A 17,161-nucleotide genomic window follows, 5' to 3' on the forward strand; every position below is an offset into this window, starting at 1 on the left:
AGAGACTTTCGGAAGCCATAGTTGTAGCCAGAAAGCTGACCGAGCTTGCGGGAGACAAGGCAACTAGCATTGTGTAATCCAGACCCATGCCTAGGTGTTGAATTATGTTTCGATATAACAAATTTATGGAAAATGTTTTTAGACTTGAATTGAATTTATTCAAAGTTTATAAAAATAATTCAAAGTACATTTAATTTGGAATTAAGCACAAAAATGTTTTTATGAATAGTAATGCACCGTATAAATAGTACTGATACTGTGTGAACAGTAATGAATAATACTAATGCTAAAAAACATCGAATGTAAAATGTGTATCGATACTGTTACAGTGTACCACTACACTGCTACAGTAATTTCAGCCCAACGGTCATAAAATTCAAATTTTATGAAGGTGTACCGATACCCATTGAAGGGATACCGATACTACTTGTTCTGGGCAGTTTTATTTTGCAGAAAATGAATCTCCAATGGCTCCAAAACATCCTCAATGGCTATATACGACTTCAAACTCATTCCAACTTATAAATACATGTTCAAGACATTTGAAGAACATAGAGAACAACTATCCAAGCAATCAAACACAAGAGAAGAGTTTTTCATTCTTATTTTCATATCTCTTGTAAATATTTGTTCCTGTGAGCTTAAATTTTGTAAACACCCTACCTTTGAGAGGTTTTCTTGCTTACATTTCCTTTCATTGTAAAGGGGTTTTGGTTCTAGCTAAGCATTGAAAAGCTAGGGATAAGGTTCTAGTTTAGCCCGTGAAAAAAATAGGGAGTTGTAAATGTTATCTCATTGTCCTTAAAAAAGAAATAACAAATTAGTGAATTTGTTGGAAAATCCTTAGTGAGGAGTTAAGGTAGTAGATGTAGACTTGGTTGAGAATTTGAAGCACTATAAATCACAGTGCAAATTTTCTATCTTTCAAACTCCTTAGTCCCTAAACACAATAATCATCCCGACCCCTCTTGGTGAACATTTTCGGTTGTCGATTCGAGCTTTCGCAAAATCTCAACACTAGGGATAGTGGAAATAGTAGGGGAGACCGGGAAAAGGTACAATTGGGAGATGGTAGAGAAAGCTCTTCAAATGGCCAAGGTGAACCATCGACTGTTCGTAGCTAAGGAAAGCCATCGGAAAAGAATGAAAAGACTAATTCTGGTGTGAAGAAGAAGACGAACAAGGAAAAGATGAAGTTCTTCTTCTGTGATGGTCCTCATTTGATCAGAGGATATCCTGATAAGCATCGTCTTGTAACCATCATGAAGAGGATGAGAGAAGGAGAAGTAGCGGGAATTGGTACGGTTGTAAGTGTTAAAGCTGCCAAGCCATGGGAAAGACTTGGTCTGATTGAGGGTAAAATATTGTATTTGTCACGGGTTATAAACTTGGGTCCGAGACATTGATGCAAGTTTTCGACAGGGAGGTTCAAGATAGAGTTTTGGGCTTGTCAAGACATTGGTGCAAGTGTCCGACAAGAAGGGTCAAGATAGAGTGTCATGCTTGCCAAGGCCACCAGACTTGTCCCATCACTTGGAGAATATTGTGGAGCTCATTCACATTGACCTTACAGAAAAGGAAAATGGAATCATATCCGAAGATGAACACAGAAGCTCAGTAAATATGGCAAGAGATAATAAAACAGGAAGATATTGTGGGAGAATCTTACCATATCCGGTGTGAACACATATCCAAGGAAAGAATCCTACTAATGGATGTAATTAGGTAGGATTGGGTTGTAATTCCTTGATTTAGGGGATTTGTTATTAATTGGGCAGATATTAGCCATTGATGTAAAACGATCCGGGCCATTGATTGAGAGGGAGCTCAACTATAAATAAAGAGCCTCTTCTCCTCATTTGTATCATCCATTTAATTCTTTCTCTTTGGAGAGTAATAAAGCTCTGAGGCATTTACTCTACTTTCAGTGTTCTTTGTTCTTTATTCTCTTAGTGTTGTTGTCGATCTTGGTGGCCAGAAGTAGCCACACTTGTGTTTGCACTTCCACACGATAGTCCAACCTAGATGGCTTGGAGTAGCCACATTAGTGTTAAAGCTTCCGCAATCCTAGAAGCCTTGAGGGCTTGGTTCTAACCTTTGTGAGTCTGCATGCTCACTTAGCTTGGGTAAGAGTTACTTAGTCTTAGAGAAGACCAAGAAGTGTTAAGAAGCGTCTAAGATTGCACAACCCGTCAGACCTTAATTATGATATTCTGATGATTTGGCTTGAAGGTTCTGAGGGCGTGACATATTGCACATGATTACCACAATGATCTGGGTTATTTATTTAGCACGCGTGGTTCTAGCGTGGGGAGAGTTTGTAGCAGTTTTAGCTTACCCATTAGGCAACGGTCAACGAGCGAAAAAAGCCGCTTTTAAAGCCAAGTCTTAATAGTAATAATTAACAGAGAAGAAAAAACCCATGGACAAGTCTTAACCTTGGTTAAAAGGACTTAACATTAATAAATAAAAAATCTCATTTACAAGTTACTTTTGGGTTAATTACGTAGTCAGACATCTAATTATTATTTTAGTTCAGTTTTAATCATCTAATTATTATTTTTGCAAAATCATGTCTAAAGTTATATTTTTATCATTATGTTTTAAAAATGAAAAAAAACTATTGATATGACAATTATTTTTAAATAATAATACGTCAACATCATCGTTAATTTTATAATAACAAATGAATAAAATGTAACTTGAAATATGATTTTGAAAAATATAATAGTTGAATAACTCAATCTAAACTAAAATGATTTAAATACTTAGTTTACCCTTAATTTTTAGTTTATAAAACAAATATTAAAATGGAGATTAACCCACGGTTGGGTTAAGTCATACAAATTGCAAAGGCGTTTCTACCGATAAATCACATTTAGACCTAATAATTATCTTCAAGCACCCTCTCCCCTAATATTATTGATCTAGCACCCTTTATGATATGATTACAATAAAGTATGGATCGTCAGCCATGCCTTCGCAGGGTTCAGTCCGAGCTGGCGCCACGTCGCGCTTTCGCTGAATGTCTGACACGTAAGGAAGGCGTGAATCATTATTCGCGCCTTTCCTTTGATTCAATCGAACCGTTCGTATCCCACATTAATTACCACCCGTCCCCACTCTCTTCTCGCTATAAAGATCACACTCAACACAACCCTCAAACCACACACAAACCTCAAATTCTCTCATTCTTTCTATAATCAATATTTCTATTAAGAAGGTAAAATATTTTTATTATATTATAATTATTGAATAATTTATTATTTTATTAAATTTTATTGTACTAGTTTTTTTATTACTTTTTGCAGTTATAAAATGGAAGGCGGATTGCTACGTTTAGATGAGAATCATATCTCGAGGCATTTTGTCGATACGGTGATAATTTCAAATTGTGTTGTCATTTTTAATTATTGTGAATGTTTTTTTATTTGATTTTTAGTGTTAGTTTATATTTTAATTTGTATACTATTTATTAAATTAAGAGAGATGACGTATATTAGATCCATTTATTCTTAACGTTAAGTTAGAGATACCTAGTCGTGCCTAGCCGTATTTAGCCGAGGCTGGATATGGTTACGCAGCGAAATATGAAGGGCAATATAACCTTGAACCCAACCTTATTTCTACACTGGTTGAGAAGTGGAGACCAGAGACATACACATTCCATATTACGTGTGGAGAGTGCACTATTACGTTGGAGGATGTTTTTATACATTTGGGGCTTTCAATAGATGGGGATGTGATTTTTAGGGTGGCGGATGGTGACTGGTATTCCTTGTGCGAGGAGTATCTTAGACGTGTCTCACCTAATTTCAACGGTGGTCAAATACTGTTAAATTGGTTGGACATAACTTTTCAACATTTGAGTTGCGACACCTCCAAGGAACATGTTGAAATGTATACATGGTCTTGCATATTATAACTCATATGAGGGATCTCGATGACTGAAAAATTGCGCAACCAAGTTCATTGTATATCATAGCGTCACCTTATAGATTTTCAAGTTACCGGCGCACTCAGTTGGGGCTCCGCTGTTTTGGCATTTTTGTATAGGGAAATATGTTGAGCAATGATTATTAGAAAAATGCTATCGACGGATGTCTTCTTATTCTCCAGTCTTGGGCGTGTTATCACATGTCCTTTTCATGTTCGGTCGTGAAAAACTCGTTGGTCTTCCTACTATTGTTGAGGTGATTTAAATACTGAATTCGTATATAAATAATTTTGTTGAGTATATAATGAAATTTTTTTCATTAAATAGATGGTCAAGTGCAAGAAAATATCATAGGGATTGACTGGATGAATTGAAAGAAATTCCACTTCTTATTAATCACAAGACTGGTACAGAGGTATGCATTTAAATTTTATTATTTACTTTTAATTATCGTTATATAATTAGAATATTATTTGATAAGAATTATATATTTGTTTTAGTTTCAATGGGCTCCTTATTCTACTAAAGAAATGGGGATTTGCATCCCACATCACTTTATAGGCCCATTAGATGTCTGGATGACGTTGTTCTCTCTGATATGTTATGCTATTGTCGAGCGGTATCCTACTGATCACGTACTCCACCAATTTGGTTTAGTACAATCTATTCCGTAAGCACTAAGAATCTCGACGATATGCATATCATTGATAGATGGAGCAAAAAAGAAGTCGACTGGCTGCGGAAGCACATCGAGTGGGTAATGACATGAGAGGATCGACGTGGACGCATTTCCCGTGTGAAACCCATTTATTTGGTTCATTATTCTGTTGTGGATGATTATAATGAGTGGTTCAACACGAATGGGAAATCGTTCCTACTTTACGAGGAAGCACGAGGTGGGAGCATTCATCGGCGCCGACAAAGACATCCACCGTCATAGTATTATCATCCCCTGACTCATGGACATAGAATAGACACTTCTGGCTCATCCTCAGCTACAACACCAGAACCATCACAACAACCACCATCTACACTTGTGTACATTCTGTAGTCATTTTAGATGGCACCACAGTCATAGCAGATGACACCGTAGCCATTTCAGATAGCACCGTATTTGGGTCAGACGCCATCGCTTCTATATTAGATGCCACCGCAGCCAGGTCAAATGTCACCGTAGCTGGTTTAGATATCATCATCGTAGGGTTTTATGATTGGGCTTCCTTAATAAGGATGAATCTGGTACAATCGAAAGCCAATTCTGAAACTCATCATGGGTTTTCTCATTACCTATAGGGAGAACTCAAATTTATATACCCTAAATACTTTTGAAAATTAGTATACGGGACCCATAAAACAGTTATAGTCTTGAATGGTATGAGAACAAACTGTTATGACATGGGAGCATGTATACTTCAGAGCTTGAAAAAAATCCATAGTCATACCACCTGCCTCGTGGATTAACTTTGAACGAGTTAACTTGAATCCCTTGAAGAGGTCGCGACATCTCTGTGACACAAATTACTTGATGGTTTCTAGAGAAGATTGTTACATATATTCCATTTGATGCAACAATTCTTTTTTCTATATCTGCAACTAATCTTGGGTGATAGACATGACCATTTTGTATCCAAGTTTGAACTTGTCCCCTGAGCTTGGTAAAAAGAGCTCCCAAATGAAAATACGTCGTTTTAACCAAATCTGATACTAGTAAATGATATGCCCTTTTAAGGTTGAATTAATAGACTCAACCAAGTTAGTCTTCATGTGTCCATATCGATATCCACCATCATATGCATTTGTCTACATTTCTTTGTTGATGAGGCTGATGTAATTGTATCATTGCTCATTCTTTCTTCGTAAATCTTGAAGCATGAACTCAAATATTTCAGGTAATAGTTCGTAACCTGAGCGACAAATATAGAACTTACTATTAAGTTTCCATAAAAAATGAAAATGATCGAGAAATAAAATTATGCATTTTAGCATACCCATGCGTACAAGTAATTGACGCTCATCATTCTTCTTGAACTTTTCATGATAGTTAGCAACAATGTGTCGGATACAATACCGATGTAGGACATATGGTGGTTTCTATATTGGGCCCAAAGAATCCATTGCTGCTTTGATCACAGCTCTGCGATCTGAAATGATACAAATTTTCCCTTGTGATAATATATAAACGTAAGTTTATGAGGAAAAAAGCCCAAGAATCTATATCTTCTCTTTCAAAAAGGGAAAAAGCAACTGAAAGAATGTTACGATTACCATCTTGGACAATTGCTAATAGTAAAACTTGCTTGTATTTTCCATACAAGAATGTCCCATCAATTTGGACCGTGAGCTTGTAGTACTTCAGAGCATTAATGAATGTGGGTAAGTCCAAAAAAGCCGATAGAATTAGTATCGATCGCGAAGCACTCGATAATTGTGGTATGCATGGCAAGTTTCAAAGTCAACAATTGTCTGACAACTATCATTTTGGATGTCAATAAATTCCTTATTCTCAATCAATAAATAAAGGAAATACGTAGTAAAGAGAAGTAAGGGTCGATTCCACAGGGACTTCGAAAATTATAAATTTCTGTATGATTTATTTATGCCAGGCGTGAAACAGTGAAATTGGGGGAATTTTGGTAAGAAAATATTAAAATAATAAAATCGATTAAATAAGTAAAACAATTAAAGTAAAAATAAGAAGATGAAGATTGTGAATAAATATTGTAAAAATAGCCTCAAGCTTTGCTTTGACTCAATTACCTTATGATCATCGAATAAGGTTTTCTCTTCGAGATTCACGTCGGTTACTTTGTCTACAAGGGCTATCCCCATGACACTATCTTGTATACCAAATACCCAAGGTAATCTTTGATTCCGGCTTCGGTAATTGATTCTAACAACATAAATTATTATAGATCAATTACCGTTTAAGTTCATGGCGTTCGACTCGGATTGTTGCTTCGATAATCGTCAATTCCGATCTCAATTCCCTATTGGCGAAGCTATCTCGCCAAGTATGTTACCAGGAAGTTGAATTGCTTTCTATAAGCCGAATCTTCCTCCCCACACATTTAATCGAAACAACCTCTTGACCAAAGTCAATCTTTGATTTTGAAAACTGTTTTGATTTTGAAAAATAAGCGCAGAGATTGAGAGAGATATTCCGAATATATTAAAGGTTTGTTTCAATTCTCCCGATGGAATTGAGTCATCGCGACAGCTCTCGGCTTATGAAAAGTTTAGCTAAGCATGACAAAAGTCATACTTAACATTTTGAAAACAAAGCTTGAAAAATAAAAAAAAATGAAAAGAACTTGAAAAGTAAAAAAAGAAAACTTTTATAAAAACTAAAGTGAAAAGAAGAATGTAATCTGAATGATGAGTTTAGGCTTACCCCAAGTGGATATTTATAGCCTCTCAAAGCCTAAAGGATAAATAAAGAAAACAAATAAAATAATCCTAAAGATAATTGTTTTTTAACTTAAATTCAAACTTAAACTAGTCTCCTAATGCAACTCTGCTCGTCAATCTTCTAGAAGGCGTGCGGAGGAAGTCTTCTAGAAACCGTCACTGACTGGACCTTCTAGAAACTGCCACATCAGGCCGCGTCATGCCCAGATTCGTGCCCATGTCTTCAGCCGTGACCATATAATAAAAAAATGCAGAATGCGCCCATTTTGTCACTAATTCTGGAAAGTAAGGACCTGCACGAAAACAAACATAACACGACCAATTTAGCAGTGATAATTCCTCAAAACCGAAGAAATAACGAGCAAAGATTAACGATTATGAACACTCATCAAATTCCGCCTCACTTATCTCATGCTTGTCCTCAAGTATGATTAATCAAACTAGTCAAAAATTTCATTTATTTTTCTTTGTTAAGTTTCACATTCAAGGAAAACAAGGTAGAGACCACAAGAAATATTCAAGTCAAGACATCAATCAATTGAATATCACTAATTGGAACAAGTCAAGTGCAATTGCACTATCCATTCATTCATCAATCTTAATGCTTATAACTCAATGCCTTACAGGGTGTTTTATTCAAGGCGTATTCAACATTTTTTTTTTCAATGGAGCATACAATGGTAAAATTATTCACTAATTGAATACACTATCTTGTATACCGAATACCCAAGGCGCATTCAATTTTTTTTTCAATGGAGCATACAATGGTAAAATTATTCACTTGTCCTAAAAAAGTTAGAAAAAAAAAGATAAACATAAAGGCTCGGGTTTATAAATGTGATGAAAACAAAGAAGCGGAAATAGGCTCAAAAGTGTTTAACTAAGGGGAAAAATGCATAGGTAGTCTATTTATTGGGCAAATGGGATGGTTAATCTTAAGGTGCCCAAATCATTTTTAAGCATCATGTTCATGTGTAATCTTGACATTATTCAACATGCATGTTCTAGAATATCAATGCCAAATTCAACATACTCAATCAAACAAAATGCGAGCGAAAATAATATACTCGTAAAGGTTCAAATCTCACCAGATTGTTTCATGCATTGAGCTGATCACATTTCAACCAAAAAAGGCATGGAATATCACAAAAGCGCCAACTTATCACAATTCATGTTATTCGCAATCAAGAACATCCTAACCTAAACAATTATGTGTTCCCAAACAAGCATAACATTCCAAAAATTTTCAACAAGACAAAGACAATTAATGAAAATTTTGACAAATCCAATAAACACATACTAGCATCGAAACATAAAGATAAGCAAGGTGAAATTCAATCCTATACTCTACTCACCCTCACTTAAAGCGTTTTGCCTCAAAACGAAAAATTAAAGTGCAAGAGAAGAAATAAAATACTCCCCGAATTTAATATCGACCGCAACCACGGCCTCGGCAACAGTGGGATGCTCTCAGACGTAGAAGTGGGCTACCCGAATTGATGTCGTGAACTGGAAATATTATCAGGTGGTGTTGTCGGTGGAAAACCAGCATCTAAATCCCTTGTAAAATGAGATAATACATTAGTAATAGTTGAACGAAAATAGGATCTGAGTTTACCTTAGGAGTATTATCCGTTGTCGCCGAATGATTGGAATAAAATGGAAATCCAGTAGGCGTGGTCGAGAGGAAGAGGTTGCCATAGTTGGCATGGACTAGAATGACGGAGACGACGAGAGAAGCGAAGAGGAAAGACGAACAGTGCTTGGTCCGGGGTGGAGAAACGTTGGCGTTGTCGGGTTGGTTTCATGTGCGTACCATCGTGGAGTAGAGAGGAGCGGATTGCATGGGAACTTGTTAGCGAAGCCGTAGGGTTTGGTGATTTTGTCGGAGGTGAGGAGAAGAAGGGGCGACGATTTTGTGTTTGTTTGGGGATGTCTATCGAGTTGGAGAAGATGAAAGGGGGTGGGTTTAAGTTTGGTTACTACTGTGGGGTGTTTGAATTGAAAGTAAATGGGGTTTTTGTTTTTGTGTGTGGATAAATGTGAGTTTAAAATTGAAAAGTGGATTGACAGAGATTGGGGTTTGATGATAATAGGTGTTGAAATTGAAAAAGTGTAGTGATAATAGGGGTGGGGTTCACGATAAAGAAACAAAAGATGGGAAAAATTAGTTTTGGGTTCTGCTAACGTGCTCCACCTTACTCCAAGGGGTTTTGCGAAAGTGCGCCGTTTATGAAACGGTGCGTACAGCTGGGCTTTTTCCTTTTTTTCTGCTTTGTTCGATTATGTACTATACTGTAGGTTCTGAAATTGGCACTGTTCGTATGATGATTCTGTAATTTCTCGTCGTTTAAGTTCGAATAAAAATATTTGGTTCCTGTAAAATAAAATTAAAAATTAAATTAAACATGCTTGATCAAATAAAAATAAAAATAAAAATAAAAATTTAACGGAAAAACAATGGGTTGCCTTCCATGAAGCGCTTTTGTTTAACGTCGTTAGCTCGACGACCTGATTCAAACTATAGGTTCCGTGACAGACACTTCCACTTCATTCGCTTTTTCCAACTAAGAAATTTCTTATGAGAAATTCTAAAATTCCCATTAAGATTTCTTCGGATATTTCCCAAATTAAGAATCTTGTCGAAAAGAATGGCCGTTAAAACATCTTTTTTACCAAAAATTGATTTCTTCAAATGATTCCTCGATGGTTTCGACTTAATTTTTGGTGCCTGAAAAAGGGAAGGTAAATCTTTAGTTTTTAAAGGAGTTAATATCAAATTTGAATCAACAATTGAAATATTTTTCAACTCCCTTATGTCGTCTTTTTTATCATCTGATTCCTTGCATAAATCATCAACAAAGTTAGATTCATCATCAATATGTTTAATAACGCCAACAAAATTAATACTATGCACGTTATCCGAATATCTCATTGCTTTATAAACGTCAAATTTTAAGATCTCACCGTCGAACTCTATAGTAAGAATACCGCTTCGAACGTCAATTTTTGCATTTGCCGTGCTCAGAAAGGGACGACCAATGAGGATTTCAGAACTAATTTTTCTACGATCATTTTCCATATTAATCACATAAAAATCAGTAGGGAAAATTAAGTCTTCTACCTCTACTAGAACACTTTCTATCACTCCTTCAGGATAAATAATTGATTTGTCGGCTAGCTGAAGTGTAACTCTCGTCTCCTTTAAAGGCTTGGTAGAAATTAAATTATAGATGGAGAGGCATTATATTGATAGAGGCACCTAGATCGCACATGGCTCGCTTGATTTTAACCTCATCGATTGTACAAGGTACTAAAAATATACCTTGGTATTTATACTTTGGTGGAAGCAGTCGTTGGAAAACTGCTGAGACGTTCATACCTAAATCCACCTTCTCGTTTCCGGTAAGTCGCCTTTTATTAGTGCAGAGATCCTTCAAGAACCGTGCATACCTTGGAACTTTCCGGATAACCTCAAGGAGAGGTATGTTAACTTCTACCTTCCAAAGTATGTCTAATATTTCCTTTTACTCAATTTGTTATCATTTTTAACTAACCTCGATGGAAAAGGCGGTGACACGTCATAGGGGGATAGCGTCGTGTCGTTCATTTGTTCTTCATCATTCTCTTTCTGGGATCCTGCGTCAGCTGTTTCTTCTTCCCTTTTGGAGTTCGAAGTTTCTTCTTTCTTCTGGGATCTTGCGCTTACTTCCTTTGGGTCTGGTTGTTCAACAATTGTACAGCTTCGAAGGGTGATTGCGCTAACATTCTCTATTGGATTTGGCTCAGTTTGTGATGATAGTCTCCTTTGTGACTATAATCTCCCTACAGCTTGAGTCAATTGGCTTATCTATTTGTCCATCTCTTGGAAGTGAGCTTCAGTTCGAGTCTGGAATTTTTCCTAGGATAGTGCTAACCTATCGACAATCGATTATAATGATGACTTCTACGGTTGTTGTGGTGGTGGAGGTCTCTCTTGATAGCCTTGATTCGGTCTCGGGTTCTGAGCATAACTGAAGTTCGGATGATCCCTCAATCCTGGGTTGTATGCATTACTGTAAGGATTATAAGCTCTTTGGGGAGGTCCCAAAAAGTTTCCGACTGCATTGACTTGAGATGTTGCGTCGTCTTGAATCAGTGGACAACAGTCTATTGGATGATCATGTAATGCTCATATTCCACATAATCGGTTTTGTCATGTCCTTCCTAAAACAAGAGAGTTTACAACTTCAGTTAACTTGTCTATTTTAATTTCTAAGGAAGATGAACTTATCTCATGAACCCTTCGAGAAGGTTCATTGTTTGTGCGAAATTGTTGGCAATTTGCGGCCATCGTCGATATTAAGTGATACATGCATCACAAGGTTCACATAAAAGGAAGAAGTAATAACTCTTCCAAATGATCCACTCGTCCAAACTTTGGAAAAGAAGATCAGAACAGCAGCAGATTTGCGACGACTTTTTGAATGGGATCCTGATCTTATTTGGTCGACATGTCTTATGGAGATACAACCGTCTGTCTCTTATCTTTCCAACGGTTTTTGAATCGCATCAATCCGATATCAGGAACTCAAGATATGGTCATTTTACTGAAGACAGTGCATGCAGGAAATCCTATACGGGATTAATACGTTATTTTGTAAATATTACGAATTTTCAATATTTATATTGATTATTTGTAATATAACTTAATATAGGATGATGCATTATCTTTTAGGATTAGATTTATTATTTTATTAGGAATTAAGGTTGGGTTAAAATATTATCTTTAGTTATTATTATTTTATTAGGAATTAGAGTTAAGACATGTTTACTTTATTATTATTTTATTCATTAGTTATTTAGGACCTTTAGAACTCAGCCCCTATATAAAGGAGGCTTCATTCTACTTTGTAAATCAGATTTCTTTGATCAATAATACAACGAGAGTTTGTTTTTGCAAGTGCTGATTGCCTTGTGCCTTCGAACTTCTTCTCCTGGAGTTCTTTCAAGTTCTTGTGAGGGAGATTAATCTTCACACTCCAATTTGCCTTTTCATCGCGACTAGGAGGGTTGGTTAGAGCCATTTATCGTGTTTGCCTTTTCATTGCGACTAGGAGGGCTCGATAGGACACTTATCCATCTATTTTTCCACAAATTCATCCGCACCATCAATCATCTTTACCGTTCACCTTCATAAGGGAGATCTTTTGATTTCTTTATTATCTTATTTCATCTTTCAATTATTTATCTTTTGTTTATTTTATTCTAATCGTGTTGTCTTGATTCCAGCACATAAAAGAAACCCTAAACAATCCTAGCGACTGCCGCCACCTTCCCATATTCATCACCTTTGTTCTTCATCGAGTCTAGAGCTTTCTAGGTTTGATTCTTCAACAAGAGCAACGTTCAACAATCCGCCACCACTTCCCTATCGATTGGCATCAGAGCATAATACATGCTTCTTTGGACTAATGTTTCTACTCGAAGCTATTAGAAGAACAAAGTCTCGAAGATTCAAAGCATATCTATTCGGTAAGCATAATGTGAATGAATTATTAAACTATTCTAATGTTGCTCCCTTTAATGTTTCAGATTCGAGGTTGAATCTTTTGAAGAAAGGGAGGATGATACATGCATCACAAGGTTCACATCAAAGGAAGAAGTAATAACTCTTCCAAATGATCCACTCGTCCAAGCTTTGGAAAAGAAGATCAGAACAGCAGCAGACTTGCGACGACTTTTTGAATGGGATTCTGATCTTATTTGGTCGACATGTATTCTGGAGATACAACCGTCTGTCTCTTATCTTTCCAACGGTTCTTGAATCGCATCAATCTGATATCAGGAACTCAAGATATGGTCATTTTACTGAAGACGGTGCATGCAGGAAATCCTATACGGGATTAATACGTTATTTTGTAAATATTACGAATTTTCAATATTTATATTGATTATTTGTAATATAACTTAATATAGGATGATGCATTATCTTTTAGGATTAGATTTATTATTTTATTAGGAATTAAGGTTGGGTTAAAATATTATCTTTAGTTATTATTATTTTATTAGGAATTAGAGTTAAGACATGTTTAGTTTATTATTATTTTATTCATTAGTTATCTAGGACCTTTAGAACTCAACCCCTATAAAAAGGAGGCTTCATTCTACTTTGTAAATCAGATTTCTTTGATCAATAATACAACGAGAGTTTGTTTTTGCAAGTGCTGATTGCCTTGTGCCTTCGAAGCTTCTTCTCCTGGAGTTCTTTCAAGTTCTTGTGAGGGAGATTAATCTTCACACTCCAATTTGCCTTTTCATCGCAACTAGGAGGGTTGGTTAGAGCCATTTATCGTGTTTGCCTTTTCATTGCGACTAGGAGGGCTCGATAGGACACTTATCCATCTATTTTTCCACAAATTCATCCGCACCATCAATCATCTTTACCGTTCACCTTCATAAGGGAGATCTTTTGATTTCTTTATTATCTTATTTCATCTTTCATTTATTTATCTTTTGTTTATTTTATTCTAATCGTGTTGTCTTGATTCCAGCACATAAAAGAAACCCTAAACAATCCTAGCGACTGCCGCCACCTTCCCATATTCATCACATTTGTTCTTCATCGAGTCTAGAGCTTTCTAGGTTTGATTATTCAACAAGAGCAACGTTCAACAATCCGCCACCGCTTCCCTATCATTAAGTCTCTAGCCTCAGTAGGAGTCATATTCACCAAGGCTCCACCGCTGGCAGCATCGATCATCTTCATTTCCAGGGGAGATAATCCTTCATAAAAGTATTGAAGGAGTGTTTGTTCGGTTAACCCATGTTGTAGGCAACTAGAACATAACTTCTTAAACTGCTCCCAGTAGTCGTAAAGTGACTCTCCATCAAGCTTCTTGATTCCAAGTATTCTCTTTCGTAGTTCACTTACTTTTGTCGCAGGGAAAAACCTGTCAAGAAAAAGACGAGTCATTTGAGCCTATGTAGTAACAGAATTAGGAGGAAGATAAAATAAAAAAGAAAAGTTCTAAGTTTTATTTGGTCCTCGGTTACTCCCTGTGGTCTCATGCTGGAGCAGACCATATGAAATTCCTTGAGATGCTTGTGTGGATCCTCGTTTGGCAATCCGTAGAATGTAGGAAAGAGATGAATAAGACTGGTTTTCAACTGGTACGGAGTTTCGCCTTGGCGAAAATCAATGCACATAGGCCCTTGCTCAGTAGGAGCCGTGGCTAACTCCCGGATAATAAGATCGGCCATCGGATTTATATTACCTGAATTTGATTCTTCTTCTGGATTTGTTTGTTGTATTCTTCTTTCCCGAAGCGTCTGTACGTGGTGTCTCCTAGCTTTAGCTTCAATCTCCGGGTCGTACTCCACTAATGCTCCCGGATTAGACCTGGTCATAAATAAAAAAACAAAAATTAGTAACTTTGACAAAGTTCCCGACAACGACGCTAATTTGAAAACTGCCATTTTGGATGTTAAAATAAATTCCTTATTCTCAATCAATAAATAAAGGAAATACGTAGTAAAGAGAAGTAAGGGTCGATTCCATAAGGACTTAGAAAATTATAAATTTCTATCTGATTTATTTATGCCAAGCGTGAAACAGTAAAAATGGGGGGAATTTTGGTAAGAAAATATTAAAATAATAAAAGCGATTAAATAAGTAAAGTAATTAAAGTAAAAATAAGAAGATGAAGATTGTGAATAAATTCTGTAAAAATAGCCTCAAGCTTCGCTTTGACTCAATTTCCTTATGATCATCGAATAAGGTTTTCTCTTCGGGATTCACGTCGATTACTTTGTCTACAAGGGCTATCCCCGTGACTCTATCTTGTATACCGAATACCAAAGACAATCTTTGATTCCGACTTCGGTAATTGATTCTAACAACATCAATTGTTGTAGATCAATTACCTTTTAAGTTTATGGCGTCCGACTCGGATTGTTGCTTTGATAACCGTCAATTCCAATCTCAATTCCCTCTTGGTGAAGCTATCTTGCCAAGTGTGTTCCCAGGAAGTTGAATTGCTTTCTATAAGCCGAATCTTCCTCCCACACATTTAATCGCAACAACCTCTTAACCAAAGTCAATCTTTGATTTTGAAAACTGTTTTGATTTTGAAAAATAAGCGCAGAGATTGAGAGAGATATTCTGAAGATATTAAGGGTCTGTTTCAATTCTCCAGATGGAATTGAGTCATCGCGACAGCTTTCGGCTTATGAAAAGTTTAGCTAAGCATGAAAAAAGTCATACTTAGCATTTTGAAAACAAAGCTTGAAAAATAAAAAAATGAAAAGAACTTGAAAAGTAAAAAAAGAAAACTTTTATAAAAACTAAAGAGAAAAGAAGAATGTAATCTGAATGATGAGTTTAGGCTTACCCCAAGTGGATATTTATAGCCTCTCAAAGCCTAAAGGATAAACAAAGAAAACAAATAAAATAATTCTAAAGATAATTGATTTTTAACTTAAATTCAAACTTAAACTAGTCTCCTAATGCAACTCTGCTCGTCAATCTTCCAGAAGGCGTACGAAGGAAGTCTTCTAGAAACCGTCACTGATTGGACCTTCTAGAAACTGCCACATCAGGCCGCGTCATGCCCAGAGTCGTGCCCATGTCTTCAGCCGTGACCAAATAATAAAAAAATGCAGAATGCGCCCGTTTTGTCACTAATTCTGGAAAGTAAGGACCTGCATGAAAACAAACATAACACGACCAATTTAGCAGTGATAATTCCTCAAAACCGAAGAAATAACTAGTAAAGATTAACGATTATGAACACTCATCAAATTCCCCCTCACTTATCTCATGCTTGTCCTCAAGTATGATTAATCAAACTAGTCAAAAATTTCATTTATCGTTCTTTGTCAAGTTTCACATTCAAGGAAAGCAAGGTAGAGACCACAAGAAATATTCAAGTCAAGACATCAATCAATTGAATATCACTAATTGGAACAAGTCAAGTGCAATTGTAATATCCATTCATTCATCATTCTTAATGCTTATAACTCAATGCCTTACAGGTGTTTTATTCAAGGCGTATTCAACATTTTTTTTCAATGGAGCATACAATGGACCTTCTAGAATCTGCCACGTCAAACCGCGTCATGCCCAGAGTCGTGCCCATGTCTCCAGCCGTGACCAAATAATAAAAAATGCAGAATGCGCCTGTTTTGTCACTAATTCTAGAAAGTAAGGACCCTGTACGAAAATAAACATAACACGACCAATTTAGTAGTAATAATTCCTCAAAACTGAAGAAATAACGAGCAAAGATTAACGATTCTGAACACTCATCATTGTCCCATGATTCAATCTGCACACTACCCTAAACCAAACTTGGTAGTTCGTTGTAATATACATCTCACTCGTCATGAAACTTTTTAATGTCATTCTACTTTACTTTCCATGCTTTCCTGTATGAGACGGTATACCCATATTGCGATTGTATAGCTGAAATCAGCACTGCAATATCTATATGAGAGCTTGCTTTGACTATGGGCATGATGTCTTGGCAGATAATGTCGGAGTCCAATTTGAGATGATCCTGATTGATCCCTCCAGCACATCATGTGTGAAGACTTTATAATGTTAGTTCCCATATATTTTTTATTCTTCCTCTTTGATACACGAACCATCCAATTGTATCCATTATTACGTTGGACATAGTGGCATACATACTTTTCGATGGTGGAACGGTCGACTCTGGACTGAATAGAATTACGAATGTTGTAATTCTTAATTGTCATAATTGTTTATTCTTTGGATGAAAACTTCGTTCCTTTATATAACTCATCATCATTGAGTGAAGAGTTAAATTTGTA

Source organism: Hibiscus syriacus, unplaced genomic scaffold, assembly GCF_006381635.1.
Source record: "Hibiscus syriacus cultivar Baekdansim isolate YM2019G1 unplaced genomic scaffold, ASM638163v2 tig00005377_pilon, whole genome shotgun sequence".
Classification (NCBI taxonomy): Eukaryota; Viridiplantae; Streptophyta; class Magnoliopsida; order Malvales; family Malvaceae; genus Hibiscus; species Hibiscus syriacus.